The following is an 18,736-nucleotide window of genomic DNA, read 5'->3' as shown; positions in this document are numbered from 1 at the left end:
ACACACGAATTGTGAATCGGAGACGTGGGGAGAATGTGCTTGCCCGAAACTAAAACAGGAAAAAGCGGTCAAGTATTTGGGGATTATGGTAGACTGTCATCTCAAGTGGGACATGCATATAGAATTCATTTGTAAAAGGCTAAAATTTATATCTTATATATTTTACAAAATCCGTAAATTATTAAATATACAGGAGTTAAAACTAATTTATCATGGATACGTTCAGTCAATTCTGCAATATGCGTTAGGAGTATGGGGGGAACTTATGATTACATAATAAATAGGATTTTTGTCATTCAAAAAATGATAATAAAGACTATTCTGAATAGACCAAGAATTCATCCAAGCAGGGACACATTTGATGAATTCAAGGTAATGACCATACGCCAACTATATATTAAAAAAATTCTCTACTACATAAGAAAAAATAAAGATAAATTTACAATAAGGAATAATCTAGCCACATATAATTTCAGGTTAAATTTTCATAATTTATTCAACATAAATCACACTAACCTAATAATATCACGTCAATAATTAAATTATTTAAGCACAAAATTAATTAATTTAATCCCAAATGGTATGCAATTTTTAACTGAGGATAGACATGGGGCACAGATAAATAAATGGATAATTGAGACATTTTTCTTTACTCTTGATAATATTTTATAATATACATTTTTTTTTCAACCTTGATTTTTGTTTACTTACGTGATTCTAAAATTTTGCCATATTTATTTTTATTTATAATAATAAAATAATATTTGATATAATAATATTGAACTGATGCTCACGCCCAGCGGACAGGATTTTCCTTGCTGGGTTGTTGCCTTAATGAATAGATTTTGATTTAAATATATTTAATTTATAATTTTTGTTTTGATTGTAAGCTATGTTTTATTTTTATTTCTATGAATTTCTTGAATAATTTTTTGTAAATTGTATTGATGGCAAATAAAAAGAATTGAATTGAAATTGAAATTGAAATATTACATCAATAAACCTGTATCAGCTACTGTCTATAGAAGGCATTGACAAGACAGAGGATCGACAACGTTGTTCTCCTATCTGTATCCAAAAATTTTCACTTGGCGTATTTTGAATTCTTCTGAGTTTCGAATTAGTTTTGTAAATTTTAGAATCAACCTTCTCAATATAATATACGCCCTCATTCCTTATTACATTAATAATATTTTCTTTAATTGCTATCACAGCCATACTTATAATCATCACAAAGTAAATCAATGTATTTATTGTATTTCTCCCAACATAAACTTTCAATAAACAACAATCATATACTCCTGTTTTCAATAAACAATTCACTATTCCATTCAATTTTATTTCACACGTTTTATCATCCATTATTATATTTTCCACATATTCTTTAATTGACATCATAGTCATAACAAAGTAAATCAGCATACTTGTTAAGCTCATAACATAACCTCTTAGTAAACAATAACCAGATATTCTTTCCTCCAATAAACAATTCCTTCTTTCTTTCAATTTTATTGCACACATTTCATCTTCCAATAGTTTCCTATCATAATTTCTTTCATCATAATCTAGGACCATATCCGTTATTAATTTTTCTTTGTCTGTGAGCATATTCCTTTTATTTATTCCGTAATTGCAATCACGACGGTAAGCTGCTTGCTTGAACCGTGTGTGCTTTGGGTGCATGTTGGTCTCATTATCCCATACATTTCGCTGTTGTCTGCATGCTGCCTTCCTCCAAATGTCATCTGGTTCCTCGATATCCCTTTTGCGGTGTTTGAATTTGGCATGAGGATGATAACCTCTCTTCCGGGGCCTTCCTTGTTGCTTCCTCCGGTGGGCCTTCCGGTGTTGGGTTCTAGGCTTCACTCCGACGTCGTCCTGCCGGTCACACTTTCGGCTTGCCTTGGTGGTGGTTTGCTCCTTGAACCTAGTGTGCCGCTGGTGGATCCAACGATGTTTGGGTGGTGACTGTTCCAACCGGGTATGTTGTGGGTGTGTTGCATGCTGGTACACAGGTTCAGTGCATGGAGGCGGTATTTCATTTTCAGATTTTACTATTAGTGATTCCTTAATTATTTCGGTGTTAATGCTGAAAATTAATTTCGGTTGTGGGCTGGTTATTAGTGGTAGATCTTCGGGAGGGAATAGCAGACTTAGTATAGGTTGTTTTTTACATACTGAATTTGATGCATGTTTGACTTCTTTATTTGGTGGCGGGTTGTTGTGGTGGTGGATTTGTTCTGGTTTTTGGTTATCTGCATGTTGTTGTTGATTTGTTTTTATTGTGCATGCTACTGTGTAAGATGTATTTGTTCTGCTATGATTTTGATGTGTTTCACCTTGACTCTTGTGACCTCCATCTCGCTTATAATTATTCCCATTTAAATGATCTCTGCCATCATAATATGCTCCTCTATCTTGTTGTTTACCATTGTAATATTGGGCTCTATTTCTGGAATTATTTTCAAATGATTGACCTCTGTTATTCTTTTCAGGGTATTTTGTATATCGAGTGTTTGCTCTGGCATTTGACATTTGATTCTCACCATTATAATTTCTTCTGAAGTTATTGTTATTATGCTGAAGAGAATGATTGGGATTTCCTGCGTGATCATTTACCTGACTTGATTCAGAAGTAACGGATTGGATACAATGTAAATGCTCTATCAATTCTTTACAACTGGAAATAGGAGATACTGCTAGTGTCATGCGAACACGGAAAGGAAGCTTTTTGGATAGTATATTAGCTAGTGGTGAATCAGCTAAAGATTCATCTAGTTGTGAATTCTTATACATCACGTTAGCCACAAATTCTGTATAAGAATATATATATCATATTCTATATTATCATATGTACATGATATAATCTCTGATAGTGCGTCCATCTGTTTACGTTTGCTCCAATATTGTTGCAGGAACTGGGAGAGGAAGTCCTCCAGGCTATTAATATCTCGCATCTGGCTCTGGAAGAACATCAGCGGCTCACCGAGTAATAGACTGGACAGTTGGAAATGCCATACTAACCAAGAGGTGGGTATCAACTCTTGAATGGCTCTTATTTGATCTACAAATGGTCTGGGTTGCATGTGACGGTAGGAGTTATCAAATTTTCCAAGATTTTGGAAAAGTTGAGTGCCGCTTACTACTTCAGTCGGTGTATAATGCATTCGACTAACTTTCCATACGTGTCTCTATTCTGGAGACTCTTTCCTCGTTTATGGTCCACTTATTGTCCATAGCTTTCCTGTCCTCATTCACTTCATCGTATAATTTGGTTATCTTTAGTTGTTGTCCCCCTATGGCATTCTCTAACCTGCCGTATCTCTCTCTTGATTTTGCCCCCTTCTCCATTAAGTTTGCTATACATGTCTGCACGTTAGTCTGTTCTTTGACTATTTTTACTATTTTGTTATTACTTTCCTCCACTTTTGACTCTATCTCACCCTTATTTTCTAACACTTTTTCCATGATAGTTCCCATGATAGTGGTACCTAACTCTTTACCCTATATGCCCACCTGTTTTCCAACTTCCCTGGGTACCTCATCCAACCGCTCATTTACCGGACAAGTGAATTCATCCATACGGGTTGCTAACTCTTTGATGACTGAAGATTGCATATCTATTTTAATGTCTATCATACTTCTCACTTCCTCTTTGAAACTAGAAAATTTTTCATCTATAGCTTTGACATCCCGTCTGACCGTTGTGATATCTTCCTGTATAGCTTTGACAGTTTTGCTGTTTTCCTGTATAGCTTCTCGGGTTGTTTTCGCTTCTTCAGCTTGTCCTGCTAAGATTTGACTGAGCATGAGTTTGAATTCGTTTATAGAATCATTTGCCATGAGATTGGTAGCATAACCGACTGAAGAGTCTAATGTGGTGTTGCGCTTTTCTAGGTTGGTGGTGGCTGATGGCGGTTGACTGGCTGCATCAGATGGCGATTGGGTGGCGGCATTCTCTGCTCCCTCGGCGACGCTTGGAGCGATCTGCGGAGACGCCGGCACCGGGTTGGACGCCCTCACTTCTTCATCTCCGCCAGCTGGCCTCTCATCGGAATTTATCACATCGACGACATAATCGATCCCAGTAGAAGACAATTGGGCCAGGTTTTGCGGGTCGAAATTGATGGAGCATACGCTGCCTCCTTCTCTCTCCCGTGGGGTCTCCGCTGCATTGTCCTGGTGTTGTTGATCGGTCGGTGTCATGGTCGTAGGGTTTTGGGGATGGTCACTAAAGTAGGAAATTTGTGAGTTAGCCGGCGACTGGTTCATGGTGACAATATTATGGAATACTTCGAATAAGTTGCCAAGTGTACTACCAAATTACAGGAATATTAAAACGGACCAGGAAAGTGCCTATTTTGGATAAAATTGTGTGGTGTTAAAAGTTTCAAGTGTCATGTACGTATGACACTCTTACGCGAACACACACGTACGCGAAGACCTTCTTAGTGATACAGGTACTAATACTAACATGGATAAATTATTACTAATATATCTCTTAAAATTTCAGGTAGGGAACTTATTAAAGTTCAATAGTTCATTTCAAAAATATTTTGTGGTGCTAAAATACCACGTGACAATGTTTAGATGTTTGATGTTTAAATGTTAAATGTTAAATGTTAAATGTTAAATGTTAAATGTTAAATGTTAAATGTTAAATGTTAAATGTTAAATGTTAAATGTTAAATGTTAAATGTTAAATGTTAAAAGTTAAAATGTTAAATGTTAAATGTTAAATGTTAAAATGTTTAAATGTTAGAATGTTTAATGTTTAAATGTTAAATGTTAAATGTTAAATGTTAAATGTTAAATGTTAAATGTTAAATGTTAAATGTTAAAATGTTTAAATGTTAGAATGTTTAAATGTTTGAATGTTAAAATGTTAAATGTTAAATGTTAAATGTTAAATGTTAAATGTTAAATGTTAAATGTTAAATGTTAAATGTTAAATGTTAAATGTTAAATGTTAAATGTTAAATGTTAAATGTTAAATGTTAAATGTTAAATGTTAAATGTTAAATGTTAAATGTTAAATGTTAAATGTTAAATGTTAAATGTTAAAATGTTTAAATGTTAAATGTTAAATGTTAAATGTTAAATGTTCAAATGTTCAAATGTTTAAATGTTCAAATGTTTAAATGTGTAAATGTTTAAATGCTAGAATATTTAAATGCTTAAATATTTAAATGCTTAAATGTTCAAATGTTTAAATGCTTAAATATTCAAATGTTCAAATGTTTAAATGCTCAAATTTTTAAATGTTAAATGTTCAAATGTTCAAATGTTTAAATGTTTTTTTGTTGCGCATTTACGGCTACTAGATTAGACTGGACGGTAATAGATTTTCATAAAATTTGACAGGTATGTTACTTTTTTAATTGCACGTCGACATTATATACAAGAATTTTGGAAATTTTGCATTTCAAGAATAATATAAAAGGAAAAAGGAGCCTCCTTTATACGCCAATATTAGAGTAAAAATCTGGTGTGATGGACTCACACAACTTTCCTCGCCGTTATGAAAATTGATCAACTGAGATTTGCGTCTAGGTGATCAATTTTCAAAGTTGTGTGAGTGCCCAACACCAGATTTTTTTCTGATCAGCTGCTACTTGAGGGACCAATAATTCTTTCTCAAGGAACGTCAGCGAATCTTCCCAGAGTTGAGACCGGTTCCAAAATAATGTTTTTTGTCGCAAACACACTATATTCCTGATTTAATCAAAATTGTTAGAGCCGTTTTCGAGATCCATTCAACATACTTACATACATATCCACAAACACACATATTCAAACAGAAATTGCTTTCTTAGTATAATTGACTTCAAATATTATGATTCCATTCAATGAGAGCTTATTTCACATGATAATAACAGCTGGCATCAAAAGTAAAAATGTCAAACATGATTCAAATTGAAACAGTAGCGATCAAATGTACTAGAATTCCTTATACTTTCTATGGATTTGTAGACTTCGGCCTAATTCTATGACCCTGTGTTTCAGTCAATTCGATTCCAGTAATTATGTTGAACCATTTAAATAAATCTTAAGAATGTAATATTTCTGAAGATTTAACGATCAATGCTGTATATCGCTGATTTATCCAACACATTCGATGAATAATATAGTTGGTTGATAATTTTATTAGTGTGTCAATAACGATAAAATATACTAGTACAAGATTGGTCATGCATGAAGACAGGATTATAAATGAAATGTACACCATTCAACAAATAAAATATATAATTGTACACAAATTCATATCTAATGAGCAGGTCTAATGTGTGCCACATCCTCCTTACAGCCCGGATATGGCACCACTGGACTTCTTTTTGTTCCCCAAGATCAAGAGACAACTTAAGGGGGCGCGGTTCAGGACTCTGGAAAACGTTCAACGTGCTACGACGAGGGCTCTAGACAGCATAGAGGTTGCCGACTTCCATGGAGCGTTCAGGGATTTGAAAATCCGGTATCGGCGTGTTATCGACTCCAATAGGGACTACTTTGAAGATATCTAATGAACAATTGAACATATTATGCCACTAAGAAATTTCCTGAGGTCAATCCGGTTACTTATTATACAGACCCTGTATGTAATAAATTAAATATTGATAGATACTAATTCTGTAGATACTTAAATATTTAATTCTCATCAATGTTCTTGATAAGACTTTCCCTTATTTTTAATTAATTGCGAAAATAATTCGAAATCAAGCTTGATTTTTAAATGCAACCTTCGACGAGCTAGCTTTATTAAATTTTTATAAATTTGTAGCACTGAGGGCCCTCTAAAATATTTTATAAGTCACGTGCGCTGATTTTTCATGAATTATAGATGTGGCATGGATTCGCCTCGTGTGTCCTGTGCCTTATTTCTGGTGGGCTGCTGTCGTCCTCTCCAGTAGGGAAATAAATTTTTAATAACTCTTGTCACATAGTGACTTCACTGAGTTATAGTGATTGCTTAATAGGAACATTTAAAGTTAAACTTAGGCAAAAGAGAATTAATATTGTAATAAGGGATTCAGTCTAATGCTCTCATATTGGTTGGTGTCCCGGTCGATCTCTGGCAAGCAAGTGGGCAGGTGATCCTCCCTTCTCCTTTCTCGACAATACTTCCTATTTCCAAATTTGCATAGCTGCTACCAAGGTACCTAGAATAGGTACATTGGTTGCTACTATTGGTGGTTACAACAAATCCCCAATGACGTAATTTGACTCTGTCAAATAGTTCGCAATACAAAGACATAATACTTAATTAAACCTAAATTTTTTCACACTTAAATTTGATCCCATGCTAGTTACGGTTACACATAAATTTTACAATAATTGTATATTTTTATAATATTAAAAAAGACTACGTGGTGACTTTTTGAAATATGTATTTTTAGCGCCTAGTAAATACTGGATTCTGATTGGTACATCACCAGTTTTTGTACAAAATGTGCTATTGTGTTACTGTGCCCAATAAAACGAGATCCCATTTCCTTCTCATTTTTATTATATTTTTCATAAATTTATCTGCTCGTGAATACACAATAAATACTTTTATATGTTTTCAAACGTTCATGTCCTTTATTTAGCATGCTAGAATTTACAAAACCCCTTTGTCCTCGCTTTATTGAGTACTGTACACTTGCAATTATTATGCTAGAATGTATCTGACTGTATTTCAGATGTACAGCTTGACCGCTTTTGATGTTGCCGACAAGCTCTATTACCAAAGAACCTAACTTCAATACTTCATTATTATTTTTATTAAATAATTAAAAAATGACTTCCCTTTCGTATTGTTGCAAATAATCATAGCCTTTAGAGTCATTATTATTTTATCTCTATTATTCGACTGATAATATAACTGATGATAAAAGTTTCTGGTTTCTTTCCATGAGACCTAATAATTAATTTTAACAAATAAATTTTATGTGTGATAAAATGCACCGTTATAAATGTCACAGAACCAATTTATTGACGTTGATATCTTGTATGTATTAATCCAAAGAATTCCACAATAGAAATAGAATTATAGCATAGGAAAAGTGATTGAGTTTTGCGAGAGGAAAGTGAACTTGAAAGAAAACTCGACCATAATCACAGATGAAAATCCGTTTCGAATATTGATTGCAACTGGCTGCTTGCGCGGATTATTTGTAGCAAAGAGCGACATGATTAAAGTTGGGACCCTCAAAACGTCGGCGTTTGTAGCAGAGAGGAGAGAGATGAGTGTTGAGATGGTGACGGCGCGCATCAGCAAAAGGCTATTAATTAGTTTCTTGTCGGAATAGTAGATGTGAAGCAGCAGCAGCAGGTTTGCGGTGGGTTTGGGGGGGGTGAGAAGCCCCAGGGCGGTGGGTCTGCGGAAGCCCGCGTGGCTCAAAGCGATTTGAGAGGTGATTGACAACTAGAGTCGAGAGAGCAGTCACAGCGAAGAATTAATCAAGCTCTCGTCGTCGTTTCGCAGCATTGGCAAAAGAAGGCGGGAGATGCGCCGTTTTTATGGTTGCAATATTAATACACAGCCGAGACGAAGCGGCACAGATCAAAAGCGACAATCTATCCGCTGACTTTCAACCACAGAGAACTCTATCAGCAGAGATGAATGAGAGAGGCGGCGAGGAAGCAGTAGGCCACAGGGAATAGGGGAACAAAACTACTATCTATATTACTCGATCTATATTATCACCGAGGAAGCAGGGAATTTGGTGAGTGCAATCAGTTTACAAGGCAAGTGACATCAGCTTCATCCAAGTTGTTAGAGTTGAGGTATTTCAAAGCGTGCTAGCTTGCTATGATAGATAACTAAATCCGAAGACAAGTTTATATATCGCTTTAATATATTATCATTCTCATTTTGTTAATCATTGATATATTTTCGCACGATATTTTCATCATTTATACAATGCTCATAGTATTTCATTCTTATTATTTAGTGTGAGCTATAATGTGCTTGGAATTTGATAAGCTTCAAATTGTATTATAATATGACAGGAGTATGCTTATAAAATGGAATGAGAGTTGGGAAAAGTATTCAATATCCATATTGGAAGAAATTTACAGAAACCTTTTGAAAATATTACAATATTTGAAATCACTCAATATTTATCCACAATAATCAAACAGATACAGTCAAATGTACAATGGGCAAAAGTGAAGAGCAAATTGATTAATTTGAAATTTGAAATTTATTGCCAAAACAAAATTACAATATTACAATATATTAAGTTACAAAGTGTTAAACAAATAAGCAAAACTTAAACTTAATTATTAGATCAAAACTTAATTTATCTTTATTTTGGCGACTGCTGGCATAAGTAAGAACTTGAGAGCCAGCAGTGAGTTTACATTATTAGATTTAACAAGTTTAGCGCTTAACTAAAATTTGTAGAATACTTATTCTATTTGGCTTTTTAAATAATTATATATATATGATTGAACATCATCAAAAACTTACGAATAACTAAAGAATACTTAAGAGTAACTAAATCTATTGTAGCGTTAATTTAAAAAAGAAATTCCTGTTTATCCATCTTCCACAGTTTTGTGATATTTACCAGTTGGTTTTTCTATAATGAAATTTGACGGAACTAAGTTGATGAAAAGATTACAGTAATAAAAGAATTGATGCCTACATGTAGTGAGCTTGATCAAAAGCATATTGTATCTATTGAAATGATTTACTCGCATATTGTAAGGGGTAGTGCGAGCTGAAAATAGAGAGTGATTCTTGTTTATGTAGAGTATTACGGTTTTCATGAACGTTTGCCTCAATGTTGGTACATCAAATTCAATAAAAATATCTCGGCTTGGGTACAAACGTGGTCTCCCACGATTAATGCATGGTTTGTTATAACAACCATTTTGAGCGAGTTGATGTGGTTGAAGTGCTTTTTTGCACACGGTTAATGAAATATCAATCGAAACAAATTCAATTACAAATGTAACTACTGTGAAGTGATACCAGTAAATAAAGCCATCCATAGAAAAGTATCCGGCCTTACAAAAAGACAAACTATCGACAGCTGAACTGGAAGAACTCCAGTACACCTCACAAACTGAGAATTGAATAAAATTAATAATGAAATATAGATATTTTTCAAAAAAAAATGAATGAGAAAGATATCTTCCACTCATTGAACGGAGCTATTATTGACTAAATTGAATGTTGTTATATTTCTCAGTACTCACACACGTCTTTGAAAACGGAATGAATTTTTTCATATATTAAGAGTGAGAGAAATTATAATTTGGATGAAATTGTATAATAAACACCTTCATCATATTATTGGTGATGTTGTTATCAGGTCTTGTTGAATATCAGATTGATTGTGTATTAGAAGTAGAGTGTTTATGTCAGACGAAACCTGGAACATCTAATTAGCAAGTTTTTTTAAGCATTGCAAAAATTCTACGAATGCCTTTACACGAGAAAAAGCTACAGATGAGTTTAAACAGTATGAATATACGCTTTTTACCGTATTATAGAATTTAATTCCACGTATGTCCTCAACCCATAGGACTTTTCAATATTGGAGAAGCAAAAGATCCTGGCAGTAGATGGCCTAATACCTTTCGTTTTACCGTCTATAATTTCCAGGGAGAGTTGATTTTTTTTATTAGCCTTTTTGCAAAAGTTGGAAAATGAGTTTCCGCTTTGAAGTTTGTAACGCTTCGTAGCGAAGAAGTTCGTAGCTATCCGCACCGAGTAATGACGTGTATTAAATTTTAATTTCTACATATAAAAATATAAAGAAATGGGAAATGCCAGAGAAAAAAGGCTTTGAAGGGTAATCTTCTTGATCTGAGATGATTACTATGGAGAATTTAGAAACCATTGAATGGTGGGCACGGATGAATGAAAAGATTAAAAATTAATCAAAAACGACCCTGGACGTTGTGAAAGCGGTAATTAGGCGCATATCGCGGAAGAAAGGTCTGAAGAGATTCGAGTTTTTGCCTGTGGCGTATTAGAGCTCTACTGCAGAGTAGAGCAGAGCACCAGTTCATCTCCAGCTTTGAACTTTCTATCAAAAGCTTAAATCCAACTCCCGCCGTCCCCCCCCCTTCTCACAACCGGCAATCATCCACCAAAAACCATCCGTACATCCTCTGATATATAGACTTTTATTCGAATTAAACCTTACGGTAGAAAAGGAAACTTTACAATCCTGAAAAGCTGAATAACGAAAGAGTTATGTGCAGGAATTGAAGCAGACATTTTTTTGTTGTATGATAATGTGGAAACTTTTAAATTTAATTTTTTATCATAGTCCGAGTGCCTTTTAGATAATTGATTTGTTGACTATTTGTTCCAAATGACATTCTAAACTTTATGTGAATGGCAAAGCTGAGGTCAATATTCAATATGATTCCAACATGATTAACTTGTTAGTACTAACCATTGTTAGTGCTAAATTTCTATTTATTTTTCATATTAATATCACAATCTAGTGTATCACCTCAATTTTGCTCTCACTTACTATGTAATGAAAAAAGTTTTGAATAAATTGAACTGAATTGGAAAAAAATCGATCATGTATAGGAGGTACATGGTCGAAGTTACTATCCATAACCCAATGCTGTCATAACCTAGTTAGTGGTTAAACTTATAATCAGCTGTGCTAATAGTGTAGTGTTGTGTTTCTTTTCTGGCTCAAAATTTTGCAAAATTACTCAAACATTTCCAACCTGTAGAGATTTGAGTGAAATATTTTTGTTTTTAATCAGTTTTTAAATATCAAAATTTTTAGTTCAGTCTTTAGTTTTGAAGTGGAAATTGGACATTTTGAAGTGAAAGTTAAATCTTAACCTTATTCTTTTTTGAAACTTTTATTTGTAAAAATTTCGGAGAAGACAGTTTTGGGCTATGCCTGTTGTCTTCTCCTAATCATATTATATTTATTATAATTATGATCTGTAATGACAAATAAATAAATAAATAAATAAATAATAGACGGATCAGAGAAATCGACCATTGTTTGGTATTCCTATTGTGATTGTGAAGCTGGATAAGTTACCCTTATTACATTAGGACACCATGTTGGGTCGCCAGTGGGACCCCAAGTGTCCAAGCGATTTGTGGGGCATTAGTGTTCTTATTGCCAATCTTTACTGGAACCAGACAGCAAATGTCCGATGGGATAAGGAGTTGTCAAAAGATGTAGAAGTTCGTAGAGGGATTAGACAGGGATGTGTGTTGTCACCAACATTATTCAATTTATATTCAGAAGCTATCCTCTCTGTGGCTCTTGATGGATACACATGTGGTCTGGTTGTCAACGGTGAAGTTGTGAATAATATCAGGTATGCGGGTGACACAGTGTTGTTGGCTGGAAGTGCAGACGATCTCCGAGTGCTGTTGAACCATGTGAATACAGTACAGCCAGCAATAAGAATGGATTGTTTATGAATGTACGCAAAACAAAGTTCATGGTTATTAGTAGAGAATGTGTTGAGGCAACAGTGAGAATTGCTGGCAAATTTGTGGAACGTCTACGAAGCTTCAAATATATTGGATGTGTTGTGATTTGTTGTGTCAATGAGAAATGGAATTTCGACCAGAAGGTGAGGAGTAGGATTGAACAGGCAAGGGCGGCATTTTTCAGATTGAAAGGGGTATTATGCAATCGGAACCTTGTTCTCAAGACTAGAATCCGTTTCTTGTAGTGCTACATCATTCCAGTTTTGTATGGGCACGAGGGATGTACATTAACGAAGGCAATGTAGGGAAAGCTGCAGGCGTTTGAACTGAGGTTGTATCGGCGCATTCTTCGTATTTCATGTACAGAAAGGGTGAAGAGTTCTGAGGTATTAGAACGAATTGGGACGACAGTGGAGGTTGTTCACTGTATTAAGAGCCAGAAGCTTCGGTATTTTTGGCATGTGATGCGCAATGAAAAGTACAAATTCCTGCAGTTCATCATGGAGGGCAAGATTGAAGGAAGACGCCGGCCTGGAAGAAGGAAAACATCCTGGTTGAAGAAACTGAGAGAGTGGTTCAACATTGTGTCAACATCCCTGTTTCGAGCTGCAGTCAGTAGAATCCAGATTGCATTGATGATCGCCAATCTCCGTCGCGGAGACGGCATTTAGAAGAAGAAGAAGAAGAAGAAGAAGAAGAAGAAGAAGAAGAAGACGAGAAGTTATCATTGCGTTGGTTACACTAGAGATACCATCAGCCGGGATACCACGTTTGGCGTTTGGTGGTGTCTCACTCGGGTCACCAGGCCGAACACCGCTGATTGATTGATTGATTGATTAGCTGCCTCTATTAAAAACCTAGGAGAGCGAAGTTAGGGCGCAGCCGGCACTCTCTTACACTTAACCCTCCAATACAGTTCTAAGTAAAACTAAAACACTGCACAACAAAGATTGAAATATTTAAAAAAACTAATTTTAGAAAATAATAAAAACTTCCAAATAGCGAATGAAACAAAGAAAAAAAAATCAAAACTTCTTTCTAATTTGAATCAGTGAAAAGAATACAATAAGACACTAGTATTGGTGTTCCAGCTTACTTTACACACGGACACCACCGGTGGCTATTTGGTGACACACTGGCCACCTAGCCTGGTTACCAAGTGTAATACGTGAAAATCTTTGGATTTTCCCAGTCTAAAATTGATAGAGATGATGAGTGACGATCTATTTATTATTGAACGATTTAAATGAGGACTTCATCTCAAATATCGCGATCAAATAGGATTGTACCTCTCTCAGTAGTTCCCAGAGATGAGGAACGCTTTGCTGGTTAGAAATACATTTCCTATCAACTTAATGAATCACTTTCAACCACAGTTACTGTATGGTTCTGTATCTTATATACTAACTGTACTCTCAACATAAAATATCACACTACTCAGTCATTTGAACATACCTGTTGTAAGTACGTTTGTTTCTTTCCACACCTACACAAATATTCTTATCTCCAATGATTCTGTATTGAAGAAAAATTGAAAAACGATTTCCAGTAGTTGTGTATTTCGCGTTCAATTTCGTGAGGCTTTGAATTCAAAGAGAAAGAAAAAGTCAAAATCTCTAAGCCTTGTAATATCAAGAGGACGTCAATAACGTTGAGATTTTTCGGCGAGCAAGTGTTGTATGAAAGTAAGCGATTGAATGGCGGTGGTGGCATTATAGATAGTCGAGCGCATCCACTCTCAAGTCGAAAGGAAGGCTTTATGGGGCCGAGGCGGTTGAAGCGACAGCAAAAATTTAATATTTCTGACAGAATACTCTTCGTTTCGACCCCCTTCTTACAAGGAACTCTTCCTCTCTTGGACCGGCAACACTAAACGAAGTGTCGTTCAGCGCAATAACCTCAACTCATTCTAGCGCGTGCTACAAGAAAATTTCTCTCTCACATTCTATCTTACTCAAACTCTCTCTCTCTCTCTCTCTTTCTCCACCCATTTATTCTGCCTCCTCAATAAACCTTCTGAACGCCATCGCCGATGACAAAGTGGAAATGTGTCGATATAAAGCCATGTCGGAAACGACACTCAACTTGCTCCTTCCAATATAAATCTCTTCTCGGAGAATCATTCTTCACTGCAAGGCAGGATGAAACTCTATTCTGCATCGTTAAATGGATGCAAGATGCAAGTGATTTGCGGTTGAACCCTGTTTTGAATGGATGTAATAAAGGGTGGGAGGAATCAGCAATAAATGAATACAAGATTTAGTCTTTCAGGTACACCTACATCTAACAACAGAGAATTGTTCATAGAAGCTGATAGTCATAGTATTCTACCCCCCCTTCCCTTAGACAATATTTTCATCTTCGTAAAACTTATTTTTTCCCCTTGTGTACACAATTTCGAAGTAAGTATACGTAGTCGTATACATATAAAGTAAGTCTACACATAAATCCTTATGAAAGTGTTTTGATCCAATGTTAGCTTATCAGTTAGCTGGTTAGCTATTTATTTATTTGATTTATCAAACTTCTCATTTTAAACATGCTAGCTCAATATCAAAGAGCTAAATAATTATTTCTTCTTTATCGATGTAGGGCAAAATTAATTACATCAACATTTCTCTCTATACCATTTTTTTTCTCAAGTTGATTGTCATTAATACCAGTCTCAGAGACAAACCATTGATTTTCATTTCACTATAAATCTTACACTATTGGAAACTATACAACTTCAGTTCATTCATTGATAACTCAAGTGGTTCTGAGATTATGAAAACAATAGAAATAATATAGTCTGCATACATTATCACAAACTGATCCCAAACTAGTTAAAAAGTCTTCCGTCTTAGTATTTTATATTATGGAATCTAAAAGCTCTGATATAATTTGGAATAATGACTGTTTGGATTATATTATATATCTTCCAGGACGAGAGTAGAGGTGAAATAATGGGAGTTGATATCTACTGTACTCTACAATCATTTAGTGCGATAAAATGTTCAAACATCCAGTATAACTACTTTTCTCTTTAGACTCTTGTCAGAAGAAGAAGCTCGATTTTTAAAGCAAGTTGATTGGGAAATTGCAACATGAATGAAGCTTGCGTCTGCAGTTATAAGTCATCCAATTTCGTGTTTCATATCATATGATATTTCCTTCCAAGTTCTCATAAAGAAAAAAGTCCACAATAAAAGAAGGTTCAGCTCCAGGACTGCTCTTATTATTTTATTGGACAAGTCAAAAGAATAGTGAGAGACGCAGTTATAACCTATGTGACTTATAAGTGAGATGAGAGGAGACGAGGAGTTGTAGATGTAAGTTATAAGTTGGATGAGGAAGAGTGAAAAGTAGCGAGCGGTTAGATCCGTGCGAAACTGTGACGCAGAGAGCGGTAGGAAGCTTCAAGCTCCATCATGCCACCCCTCACACCCCAAACTAATCCCCGTTTCGGAGGAGACCAAAGATTACTTTTGGAGGCCCAATCACAGTTCGCCTGGCAATCACTCGCTCTATCGCCCGATTTCCACTAGGATTACCAACCCTCCAACCCCCTCTCGCCGATCGTGTCTTGTCCTGTTCCAACCTCTGCAAAACACAAAGGATTCGGGCATCATATTCTCAAAATTGAATACTGTCATCGACTAGCCTTCATTCTTTTCCCTGTCATGGAAGTACCCACTCGGAAGCGAAATCAAAGACGACAGTTTGCAACACACAAGCACACCTATGCAATCATTGATTGACAAAGCTTTCTTGAGTTAGTGAGGAAGTCACCACCTCAATTCAACCTCAAGTGAAAATTGGTAAAAAAATATCTTCATATTCAATGTATTTTTGAAAATGGATAAACTTGTCACGGGTATGCTCATAGTGCGTAGTATACCACAATAGATTTGTTTATATTTTCACCTTGTCTAAATTTCTTGTTCGAGAGTTTGATATTCTCTATTTTCTGAAAGAGGTGTCATTTTTTCAACTGGAAAATGCATTGGAAGGTCAGGCCATAGGTATACTCATAACCCCAGTACTTGCATACTTCACAAAGAAATAAAGAGATGTTTTCCTCTTCATGTGGATCTTATCACAAAAGACTTTGCTATAGCATGGAAAATACTTTGTCATGATGCTCAAAGGTTGGAGTGAAGTCCGCTGTGTGAAATGTAGTTGTGCATTTACTTGAAAAGAGTTGGCACAATGAAAGATAGAGGTGGATGAACAAAACCTTCCAAGAGATTTCGGTGTCGAGGAGTATGGATCAGGGAATGGTCTAGAAATGGACAGTCAGCCAAAAGAAGTTTCCTTTGTTGAGCGAAAGCATTTGACCCGGCATATTCAGGTCTGGAGACAAAGGGTTCAATCTTTTAGCAAGGAAAAAGATCTTTTAAGATATTAATATCGCCTCATCTCATCGGGCAAATTGTACTTTGAACTTTTCATCCGAGCCAGGACTATTGTCTCGCATAGTAATCACTCTGATGTCTTGTCTCTTAACCCCAGAGTCATTTAGCGTCCTCGAGAGCACGCGGCAACGGTGACAGGCCAACAAAAGGCGGCGAGCTCCCTCCCACCGGCTTGATTACAATCTCCTTCAGCCCTTAACTGCTTGCTCTGCTCTGCTCCCTTCAACCACTCTCACTCACTGCACCACGGGTCACGCCGCTAGTCCAACACAAGCAATCTCCCAACTCTATTTAGGTGGTTAGCTTCGAAAATATGAAAAATCACCAGTGGAGGAAATTAGTTGGAAATTCCTCTCTTTAAAAATACGAAAGGGTCTAGTCCCTTGAGCAGTTGTAGAAGAAGATCTCCCAAATTCAGAGAAGGTCAACATTGATATATCTTCAACTGTAGGATCATGAATAATATTCACGTAAGATTAAATTGAGTAATTCTTATGATGATAAGTTAATTTGAAGCTTATGAATTATTATATAAGTAGAAACTGAATCTGAGAGATCATCATGAATATTTGAAATAAATATTTTATCATCCAGGATAAAACTGGAGGCTCAATACTGTGTAGTGGAAACCTCACGATGATATTTCCCGTACAAAATAATATTCTAAAACGTCAATCAAAATTGTAAGAGCGAAAGTTTGCCTACTTTGAACTCGTAGTTTGATACGAAGTAGCTCCCACATTTATAGAGTGAGAATATTTCTTATTTACAGAGTAATAATACTATATCCTATACTATTAAACGAGCAATTTCTGTTTATACAGTATGTTTAGATGTTTATATGTTTGTATTTCACCGGATCTCGAAAACGGCTCTAACGATTCTCACGGAATTCAGAACATAGTAGGTTTATAATATGAAGATTTGATTGCACTAGGTCTCATCCCTGGAAAGACTCTCTGAAGGACATTAAAAGGATCCTTGGAAGAATAGATTTCGTCGTCTGTCGATAACAGAAGATGCGTGTGCCTGTGTGGGAGATCAGCTGTGTATTCATTCAAACAGCTTACCGTATCTCGCGAGAAATATTATATAGAAATTTTAATAGACTCTATCAAAATAATCTGATTTGTTGACAAGACATGGTTTACCACTCTACATATTAGAGTATATCATAATAGGTATTCGAAGTTAATAATTATTTTACAGTTTTAAGTGATTAGTGAGTGTTATTTTGTTATTCAATTTGGTTTGGTTTGTAAACAATCTAAATTGGAATTTTTCTGTTTTTAAATATTTTTACTGAAAATTGGACCTGAATTCAAGTGTATGAAACATAACCTACTTTTTGGACCATTTATAGCGTATAAATCAAAATTCGGGGAAGAACCAGAGTTTTGGGCTGTGCCTGTTTGTCCTTCCCCAATCATTTTGAAGAATTGTGCTCTGTTTATCAATAAATAAATAACTAGTGAAGCTCGGTACCCCGATATTGATAAAGTGATCATTTAAAGATAAAACATTTCACATATGATGAGATGTGAGAAGTCTGATAAAGCTCTTCATCAGCATTGAAGTTCATTTTACAGAGTTGGGCAATGAAAGATGGATAATTCGAAAAAGGAGTCACGCATACTTTTTTTAACAACACTCAATGACTCTTCTTCTTGTTCTCTACAATTATTTTTAAAATGGGAACATTTGAAATGGAGCCTGTGGTACTTTTCTTTAAATTATGTAATTCTGAATTATTAAATAAATGAATAAACATTAGAAGTACTCACTGGAAGAAAAGAATTGAATGTTCAAAAATGAGTGTCTAATTTCAATTTCAAATTATCCATATTCTATTGTCAAACCCTGTATTTTACAACACCAAAAAGTTAATAATATTTTAAGTTCACTGTAAAATACACGT

This window comes from Nilaparvata lugens, chromosome 1, assembly GCF_014356525.2.
Source record: "Nilaparvata lugens isolate BPH chromosome 1, ASM1435652v1, whole genome shotgun sequence".
Lineage (NCBI taxonomy): Eukaryota > Metazoa > Arthropoda > Insecta > Hemiptera > Delphacidae > Nilaparvata > Nilaparvata lugens.
Note: the sequence above shows the minus strand (reverse complement) of the source record.